This window comes from Callorhinus ursinus, unplaced genomic scaffold (genome assembly GCF_003265705.2).
Source record: "Callorhinus ursinus isolate GAN/ISIS: 27379988/994484 unplaced genomic scaffold, GSC_fseal_2.0 scaffold36, whole genome shotgun sequence".
Classification (NCBI taxonomy): Eukaryota; Metazoa; Chordata; class Mammalia; order Carnivora; family Otariidae; genus Callorhinus; species Callorhinus ursinus.
In genome coordinates this window covers 10,765,315-10,774,816 of record NW_027397098.1, presented here as the reverse complement: position 1 = coordinate 10,774,816, position 9,502 = coordinate 10,765,315, and the positions used below count along the sequence as shown (strand labels likewise).

General features: G+C 51.9%; 1 long non-coding RNA gene across 1 annotated transcript; it reads left to right on the top strand.

Moving 5' to 3' along the window:
* Positions 1-6,778, top strand: LOC141370510 (uncharacterized). The gene is made up of 2 exons (XR_012374590.1): positions 1-1,362; positions 5,326-6,778. It is a non-coding gene; the product is annotated as an uncharacterized lncRNA (long non-coding RNA).
* The last annotated feature ends 2,724 nt before the right edge of the window (positions 6,779-9,502 follow it).

Here is a 9,502-nt window from a genome sequence, read left to right as displayed (position 1 = left end):
TTACTGTAGAAACTCAGGGGGAGTTATGATGCTTAATGTCTACCCTTGCGCAAGCATATGACTATTACACAGCCCCGGCCTCCCCTGGTCCGCAGAAGTGAGTCGCCCTTAGCGTCCTGCATCCGGGCCACAGCAGCTCCGTGCGCCCCTTCCGCCACGCCCTTCCCGCGTGTGCCCACCGAGCCTCCGAAGCTACGGACGCAGGGTCGCCGCCGCAGCCCATCGAGTCTGCACGTTCTCAGAGGAAACAAAAGGGAAGACCTCTTTCTGGCAGAGACACTACCTCTGCTAAAAATAAAACCTCTGGCCCCGGAGGAAGTCTTCAGGAGGCCGGGCCAAGGACGGAGGAGGACGCTTTTCTCACCGGCCGCCACCGCACATCTGCCGGGGTCCGCTGAGTCATCCTCTCGGCCGTGACGCGCGGTCTCGGAGTCAGCGCGCGGCTGTGCCCGCCTGTCCCCAGTGTGCCCGCTGAGCTGAGCCTCCCGGCGGCGACGAGCCTGTTCTCCGGCAGTCCTTCCTCACGGTTCCATCTGCTCCGCGGCCTCAGCAGCGCGCGCGGCCGTCAGTGCCGCCCGCCCCAACGTCCTTGCGCGCGCCTCGTGGAGGCGGCGGCCCGGCGGCGAGGGCGCGGTCGAGCCTCAGCTCCGCGCGGGAACGTGCGGGGGGAGGGGCGAGGGGGGCGCCCGCGGCCGTCACGCTCCCGCCCCAGCGTGCTCTCGTCCGGCTCCGCGTCTCCTACGGTCCGTGTCTCGGGGCCCGTACGTTCGGAATGGCACGGCATGGGCCAGGCTGGCCTCCCCACCGCAGAATCCCTCCTTTTTCCTCAGGAAATATAAACGGACCGTTTTCTCAGACTCTCTGTAGGCTTCATAACGGACGGTGGCCGGTAAAACTCATGAGCGCGCGCTCCTCAACAGCAAGGCTGGTGTATAATTTCCGCGCCCGGCGCCCTCTCCCCGACTGTATTCGCTTCATAACAAGCCCTGTATGCAGCAGGGGAGGCCACGCTTGTCCTCCAAGCCGTCCCACAGGCGCGTGTTGGCCGCCACAAATAAACCTCCTCCCACAAGTCCTTGCGCGTTTCCCCAGCCACGCCCCCAACGCCGCGTGCGCAAGAGCGGGGCCCCTCCCGCCAACGACTGACGTGTGGGGCCGACCCAGAAGCAGTCTCCAGAGACTGGAGCCCTGGCCCCTGGGTGGTACCCTCAGACCCACCCGCTCGTCGGTCCCCCCCCCCCCCCCCCGGAGCGAGCCGATCTGTGTTGAAATAGCTCCTCCTCCCAAGGGCGGAAAGGGGGGCAAGAGGCTGGAGCAAGATGCTGAACTCCTTTATGAAGCGAGTCGATCCGGAAATATTAGGTGAGGAGGGACTAGGGCTCTAACTTGCTTTTTTCAGTGTTAAAAGATGCCATCTCCCGGCCTGTCTGATAGAAGGCAGTATTTCAGCCAATTCGTGATTCGGTTGTTGACAGGTTGAAAAAAATATCCGGGGCAATTATATATTTTTATACCAGCTACCCCTTGGCGATGTATTTCTCAAATGCTTACCATTCCATTAGGCACTATGGTAAATTAAATAGTATATCCGATGTCTCAAAATCGTGTTGAAAATCCGGGTACGAATACGGTTCTAAAATATGTAAACAATAAAGCTAGTAAACAGGTGTAATCGCCCCCCCCCAAAAAAACACATCCAGAGCTTAGAGGGAAGGTTTTTCCCCCCCTGACTTCTAGAGCCATATTAAAATGAAAAATTCCAAAGCATGAACACCTCAGCCACACAAAACTCCAGAGGTTTAATACCTGGCTCCTCGTACTCAGCCAGGGGTGGATGACCCCTTCGGCTCCGAGCCCTCTGCAGTGTCCAGTTCTCCCTCCAGCCAGCCGGAGAGGGGCCACGGAGCGTCCCCAGTCAGGTGGAGAGATGTGACACTGAATTTCAGGTGAATCTTGGGAATCTGAAACAGGTCATTTTAGTAACATGGTTTAAAATCCGTAGTCCAAGATCGGTGCTTGTGTGAACATTTGCTCTAAGTCTTCAGGGCTGGGATATAAAGAACTTCAAATATCCCACAGAGATTGCTTTTCCCAGCCATCCCCGGGTCATTCTGAACAGGACTGAAAGGCCTTCGAATCCCCTCCTCTCCGTACAGGAGCTCCGTGGGAACAGGCATCCCTTTCCCCTTCTTTCCACACACATCCTCCGCTTTCCAGCACGCAAGTCATAATTCTGTTTAATGAGATGAATGCAGAAATATCTGGGGTCGGCCGCCTCGGTGGCACGTCTGCCTCCCGCTCGGGTCATGACCTCGGCGTCCTGGGATGGAGCCCCACATCGGGCTCCCTGCTCGGCGGGGAGTCTGCTTGTCCCTCCGCCCTTCCCCTTGCTTGTGCTGTCTCTCTCTCTCAAAGCAATAAAGAAGACTCTTTTTTAAAAAGGAAATATCTGGGGTCTTTGAGGGAAAGCTTTTGCTTTACTGGTCAAAGGGAAGGATGTAACTGTGCTACTTCTGTCCCCATTCAAGCTTGCGTGCCGTGCACCTCATGTCTGCAGACGCAGCGTGTGGTCGGACTGTGGACAAAAGCCCACTTGCTGCGTGGCTGGAAGAGAACACCATCGACTCATTGCACCTGCCCTGCACTGCTTACCTCTGGACTTCTCATGTCAGAAAAAGAAGCCCTTTCTTGTTGAACTCACAGCCAACCCGAGTTTCTGTTACTAGTGGGCAGAAGCATCCCTAACTGAGAGAGAATTTGGTATCTGAAAATGCGTGGCTCCCAGGATTATTTTTTAAATTTTAATACAGAGCTTAGGAGGTATTGCTTCTTTGTCATTGTAACACGTTTACTAGGCATTTTTTCACGTGCCAGGCACTGTGAGAGACCAGTGACACTAGGAGGAACAAGATGTATTTGGAGTCCAAGCCACACAGAAATACGAGCACGTATTCAGCAAAGGTCACTTTGTGATCGACTGACTCATTGATTTAACAGTAACTGTTGGTTATCTACAGTGAATCAGGCTCTCGGAGCCGAGGCTACAAAGACGGATGGATGTCCTAGCTCAATGCTCTTAGGAGCACAGCCTTCCAAACATCCGTCCTTCATCCAGTGCATGTTGAGGAATGACTGCTAGGTACCAGGCCGGCTCAGGAGCTCATGTCTTGAAGGAAAACATCAGTCAGCAGGGTTACAAAGTTGCTCCACTTTGGGGTAGTACATCATACGTTCCAAACTTCCAAACGTTGGATTCAGGGGCAACCAAACAAAGGATGGGGGGCACACCAGCATGAATGGTCAAGGCCCTCTCCCGTGGGGGGCGAGGTGCTGCCGTGCGTGCTGCCAGCCTGCCTGTCTCCCTCTGCCTTGTCTCGCGTGTGGCCAAGAAATGTCCCCCGGTCAGGAGGCCGGCGTCCTTCTCAAGCCCCATTTCCTGAGGAAGTTTGCTGTGTGATCCGTGCCCGGGTATGCAGCAGGCTCGCCAGGGCCCTTCTTTTCGATCTGCCCTTCTGCCCCCCCGGGTCAGCGAGCTGTCACGTCAGGACCAGGAGGTGCCTCAGTCACTTTACAGTTGAGAAGGGAAGCCCGCGAGTCAGCCGCAGAACCCAGGTCTCCGGGTTCCTGGCCCTTCTGCCAAAACTGTCCGTGGTTCTGCTTCGGGGAGGCCCAGGGGGATGAGCTGCTCTTCTGAACTGGGGTTGATGCCCCTGCTTCCCGAATACAGCTCCTTCCTTCGGGAGCCGCTCCTGCCAGCTCAGAGCGCGGGGTTCCCGCGGGGGCCGCTCCTTCAGGGCCTCCGTGGTGGCGGCCGGGGGGAGCGGGGTGAGGCCCCGGGTGCCACCGGCATCTGCCCTCCGTCGCGCCCCCGCCCCTCGGAGGAGGCCGGAGGAGGCCGGGCGGCCATGAGCCAACGAGGTGACCGGTGGAAAGAAGAGGCAAGAGACAGGCAAGGTCCTGGCTTGTACCGGGGGCCCTGTGCCCACTGTTCCCCACACAGGCCATCACCTCTCCCTGTGGTTCGGCCTTTCGTTCCGAGTCGCATCAGCTTTCTTCCAGATGCCTGCCCTTTGGCCGAAGCTCCTTTGTGTCTGCTATCTGTCCTTTCGCACTAAGAGTGCTGATGACCTCCACGGCTACTAGTGAAGCACACTTACCCCCGGGACTGCGATTTCAACTCTCGCCTTTTCTTTAACCGTCCACATGCCGTCCTCCCCTCTCGTCCTTAACTGTCCTTCCGTCTGCGCAGAGGCCGGGCGAGGCCCAGACACAACCACAGGATGCCCCCGGAACATGACACCATCTAGAAATTCATTCCCCGGCTAATTCTTGAAGCCATCTTTAAGCAGCAAGGGCCTTGTAAGAGCTTCAAAGCTCTTCTCAGACCCCATCTGGAAACTCCCCAGCAACAGACATATAATTTAGCTTTCTTTTTAGTTTTGAACATGTTATTGCAAAAATAACCCACAATTCAGAAGGTCTGGGAAACCCTTATTCCGTTGTGTGTTTTCTGCTGCCCTAATCGGGGTCTCTTTGGTCGATAAGTAACCTCAGTGCCTCGGAACAGGATAATGACATAATTGTTTTCCTTATAGACTCCCTTTCTTTTAACCGTGGAAAAGTTTCTATTTAAGTAGAGGAATAGGAAGCAAATTAAACTCATACTTTTGATATTTGGGGTTAAGTTAGGTGACCAGTATCTATTTGGCATTTTAAGAACTTGTAATTTTAAGAGAATGTGGCAAATGTGAGTATCCAGTGCACCGACCTTGTAATCCCACTTTAATACATATATATCTGAGTAATTGATGTGGACTCATGATTTGACCTAAAAGGTGCAATGGAATTTTATGAAGATTGTAAGCAATATGGGAACATCTAAAAGAACCTAAGATTCACCATATTTAGATGGTTATTTGGGAGGGCTTGTGAGCAAACCAAAGTGTTCTGAAGTATAAAGTAGTTCATAAATGCCGTTTTAAATTGAGAAAGTAGTTGTTTAAATAACCACATTTCTACGTGGGACCAGTCATCAAGGTTCCCCTTAACAGTGACTGTTAAATTTTACTGCATTTTACATGATAAGGATATAAGTAGAACAACGCAGTTTTAAGTTAAGCCTACGGAATACCCCAAATCGTGAATTTGGATAAAATGAGTGTTAAAAATAGAAATAACTCCAAGCAGTCTTTCGGATATATAAAAGCCACCCTTCAGTACAGTAAAAATCTATGCTCCTCTAACTTTACAGGTTCTGTGTTCTCTTTTAAGCAGTCATTTGGTCCTCACGTTTGGCCAACAACTAATATTCTCTGCATTTTACAGGTGGGAAAACAGAGGCAGAGGAAGGCAGAAATGGGCAGAAGGAGAGCCGGTCACGAATCTCCCACCAGCTCCCGCAGCCTGGCTCATCCACTGTTCCATTTGCCTCTAAATTGTCCTTATCACGGGTTAAGTGAAAGCCAGCCCATCGTGAAGACTTGCCCTTTTTCTCTGGACGTGATTATGTGACTAATGGAAATCACAGCAGCTCTTTGTGTTCCTCTCAGAAGGCAGCAGCATATTCCGGGACCCTGACGGGGGTGGGACACCACCACTTGGCCAGGACAGTTGAGCCTGATTTCTGGGAAGGAGGCAACCTGGCTCCTCAGCCATAAATAAATAGGTTGTTAAGCCTAAGTCCGCTGAGGTTGGGTGGCGCTCGGTTCCCAGCTAAGCTAACCCTCTGAGGATGGTGACTTCCCGCCCGCGGGACACTGACCAGGGAGAGCAGTGAGAGCAGCGGCCCTGGTCAGAAGGCCTGCAGTGAGGCCTCTGCTCTGTCCTTGTCTGGCCGGGCACCCAGGGCAGGCCAGCTCCCCAGCTGAAGCCAGCTTGGTCGGCGGTGGAATGCGGCGAACGTGTGCCCCTGCAGCCGGCAAACATTTGTCAGAGCGCCAGGAGAAAACAACAACCAAAGGCCTGGTCATATACTGGCCCAAGAGTGAGCTGCCTGAGAGCAGCCTGGTGACATTCTAGTCATTTCGGGCTCTGATGTTTTCAGTGGCTCCCCCCTCAATGCCACCCCAGCCCTGGGCTCGGCGGCCATCAAAGGCCCGGGTTACGCCCTGTGCCCAGCTCGCGGGGGCCCACCACTGGGTTTGGAGCCTCGCTTCCCCGACCCTGTCCTTGAAGAAAGGGGTAGCTGTCCCCGAGGAGTGTCAGGAGCTGGTCAGCCTCAGGGCTCACATTCCCAGCTGTGGCAGCTGTGGGGGCCTGCTGCCTACAGGGCGGAGCCACAAGGATGGCTGAGCAGCAAGCACAGTGGCGGGCTCCGGCCGTCAGAGACATCGAGGACTAGAACAGAATCTGTCCCCTAGAGACGAGACCCTGCTTTCTGAAACCAACTGGAAAGAATTAATTACACTCCATCCCAGTCAGGGCTGTACGTAGGAATCGGTTTAAACGGGAGGATTTTTGGAGGGTCCTTAAAGCATTTTTTTTTAAATTTCAATTCAATTAATTAACATATAGTGTATTAGTTTCGGAGGTAGAGTTCTGTGATTCCTCAGTCTTATGTAACACCCAGCGCTCGTCACATCCTGTGCCCTCCTTCATGCCCGTCCCCCTGTTACCCCATCCCCTTCTACCCCCTTCCCCTCCAGCAACCCTCAGTTTGTTTCCTATGGTAAGAGTCTATTATGCTTTGTCTGCCTCTCTGATTTCGTCTTATTTTTTCCTCCCTTCCCCTATGAGCCTCTGTTTTGTTTCTTAAATTCCACATATGAGTAAGATCATATTATTGTCTTTCTCTGATTGACTTATTTCGCTCAACAGAATACCCTCTAGTTCCATCACCGTTGTTACAAATGGCAAGATTTCATTTTTTTTGATGGCTTATTATTATTATTGAGGATTATTAGGGAAGGAGGAGACCCTCTCTGAGCCAGGTCAGACTGATTTGGTGGGCACTGGGGAGCCCACGTCCTCAGTGCAGGTGGGCCATGCCCCCACCATCCATAAACCTGTTGCCACTTTGTACCCATTTATTCGGTTTAAAGAACTACTCTCTGGCCGGCAGGAGTCCCACACGGTCCGCGATTCTTGGCCCAGGCATACACAAAGCTTCCCGCTATTCCGTCTAACACTAATCTAGGTACTGCCATGAAGGGGATTTGCAGATAAAATTAAGATCCCCAATCTGCTGAGCTTATGGTAGGGAGATGATCTGCACGGGCCTGAGTCCTTTAAGGCGGGGCGTTTTCTCCCAGGGTCCCAGAAGAAGAGGTCAGAGGTCAAAGCATGAGCAGCAGTGGGGCTGCCTCAGTGGCTCAGTGGCTGCCTGAAGACGGGAGGGGACCACGTGGCAGGGGTGCAGGCAGCCTCTGGGAACTGAGAGTGGCCCTGGCTGACAGCCAGCAGGAAAAAGGGACTTTCTTCCTGCAGCCATGAGAGCTGAATTCTACTGACGTCTGTGAGCCTGGAAGCGGGGTTTTCCTCCAGTCTCCTGATGGGAGCCCCGCCTGTGACCATGATGCCAGCCTCGTGAGACCCTGAGCAGAGACCCCTGTCTCACTGTGAGATTTCTGACCGACAGAATTGGGAGTGAATAAATGGGTGGCATTTTAAGGTAGATGGAGCTAGAAAAGTCCAGGTGGCATTTAAACTAAATTTGTGGTGATGCTCCTCCTTGTGCTGCCTGGACATTAGGCAGTTCCCATCATCAGTGGAAATTAGTAGCTGATTACACAGCCAAATCAGTTTGGCAGTTCTCTCATTGAGTGAGTTCTGCAGCCTCTATAATTACTTTTTCATGTTTTTTCTTTGTTTTCTTTTTTATTTTGAATTTCAAATTTACAAAAATATTGCAAAAAGGACAAAGAATTCCGACTCCCCAACTCCCCAGATGTTACAAAAGCAGAGTACAGTCACCCAAACCTGGAGATTAATGTTGGCACAATACCATTCCTGTTTCACCTGCTGTCCTACTAATGTCCCTTGTGTGGCACGGGACGCCATCCAGGGTCACCTGTTCCATCTGGGCTTCATGCAGCCTCAGCTGCCTTTCATCAAGAACACGTCCTCAGTCTGTCTTTGTCTTTCCCGATTTTGACATTTTTGAAGAACTATTTGCTAGTTATTTTTGTAATGTCCCTTATTTTAGGTGTCTCATATTTCCTCATGGTCCAATTCAAGTGATGCGTTCTGGGCAGGACCAGTACACATGCAATGTATCCTTCCCAGCCCATTATATCAAGAGGCACCTGATGCCGACTGGGTCCATCACTGGTGACTTTGACTTTGAGGATGTGGTCCAGGTGGCTTCCAGGTTTCTCTGCTGTAAAGTCAGCATCTTCCCCTTGGCAATCCATAATTACCTTGTAGGAGCTACTTTGAGACTATTAATATCCTGTTTCTCACCGTGTTGTTGCATGCTAATTTTAGCACCCACGGATGGTTCCTCTGTGAAATAATTATGTCTGTCCTATTTGCCAAAGGGTGACTTTTCTAGCTCCATGAGTCCTTCTACATCTATTCGCTAGGATTCTAGTCATTTCCATAAATTCTAGAATTTGTGAGGAAGCGTTTTACCTCCTTCCCTATGTATTTATTCAATGTTTTATTTATTTATGTCGGTACGGACTCAGGAATTCTCGCTTTATTCTACGGGTCACAATCCATTACTACCATGATTTATCTTCTTGCTCAGATTGGCTCAGAGGAGCCCTCTCAGCTTGGCCTCTGTGGCTTTTGGACACGTCCTCGTCATTTGTTGGTACCTCAGCAAAATGATTACTTAGTTTCTGGCACCACAAGATGTTCCAGGCTCATCTTGTGTTTTGCTGTTCCAGCCCTCCAAGATCTCTTGGTTCCTTCAATCGGAGACTGGTATTTAGAGACCAACAGTCATGAGTTAGGTGGGGCCATATAACTACTCTTAATGTTTACAGTTTTCTCCGATACTGTGGATCATTGACTCGTTCATGGTTACCTAGTTAGACATGCGTGCACCGGCATGCGCATGCGCGCGCGCGCGCACACACACACACACACACACACACACACACACACACACACTCACAGGTTGGTAATGGACCAGTGAGCTCATCCCCAGGCAGCTGGATTTCCTTTGTCCCGCGCGACCCCATGGAAGCTCAGCCCCAACATTCCTGGGCCGGCGGACGTGCTCCCATCCTGCATCTCCCGTTGCTCGCATTGCTTCTCTCCTCTTCTGGGACCCTTCCCTCTCACTACCCCAGGGACCCTGCTTCCACCTCTGATAATACTAATATTAATAATAATAGCGGCTACCTTTCATTGAGCACTTGTGCTCCAGGCACATATGATTTCGCTGAATCCTTACAGCAATCCATGAAGAATGCATTATGCCCATTTTACAGACAATACTGAGGCTCGAAGAGTACATCATAGAGCCTAGAAAGCCCTGCAGGGTATTCTTAGCCAGTCTCTTCTCCCCGCCCCTGCTCTTTGTATGCAGCCATCCTAGGGCTGGCTGGCTGGC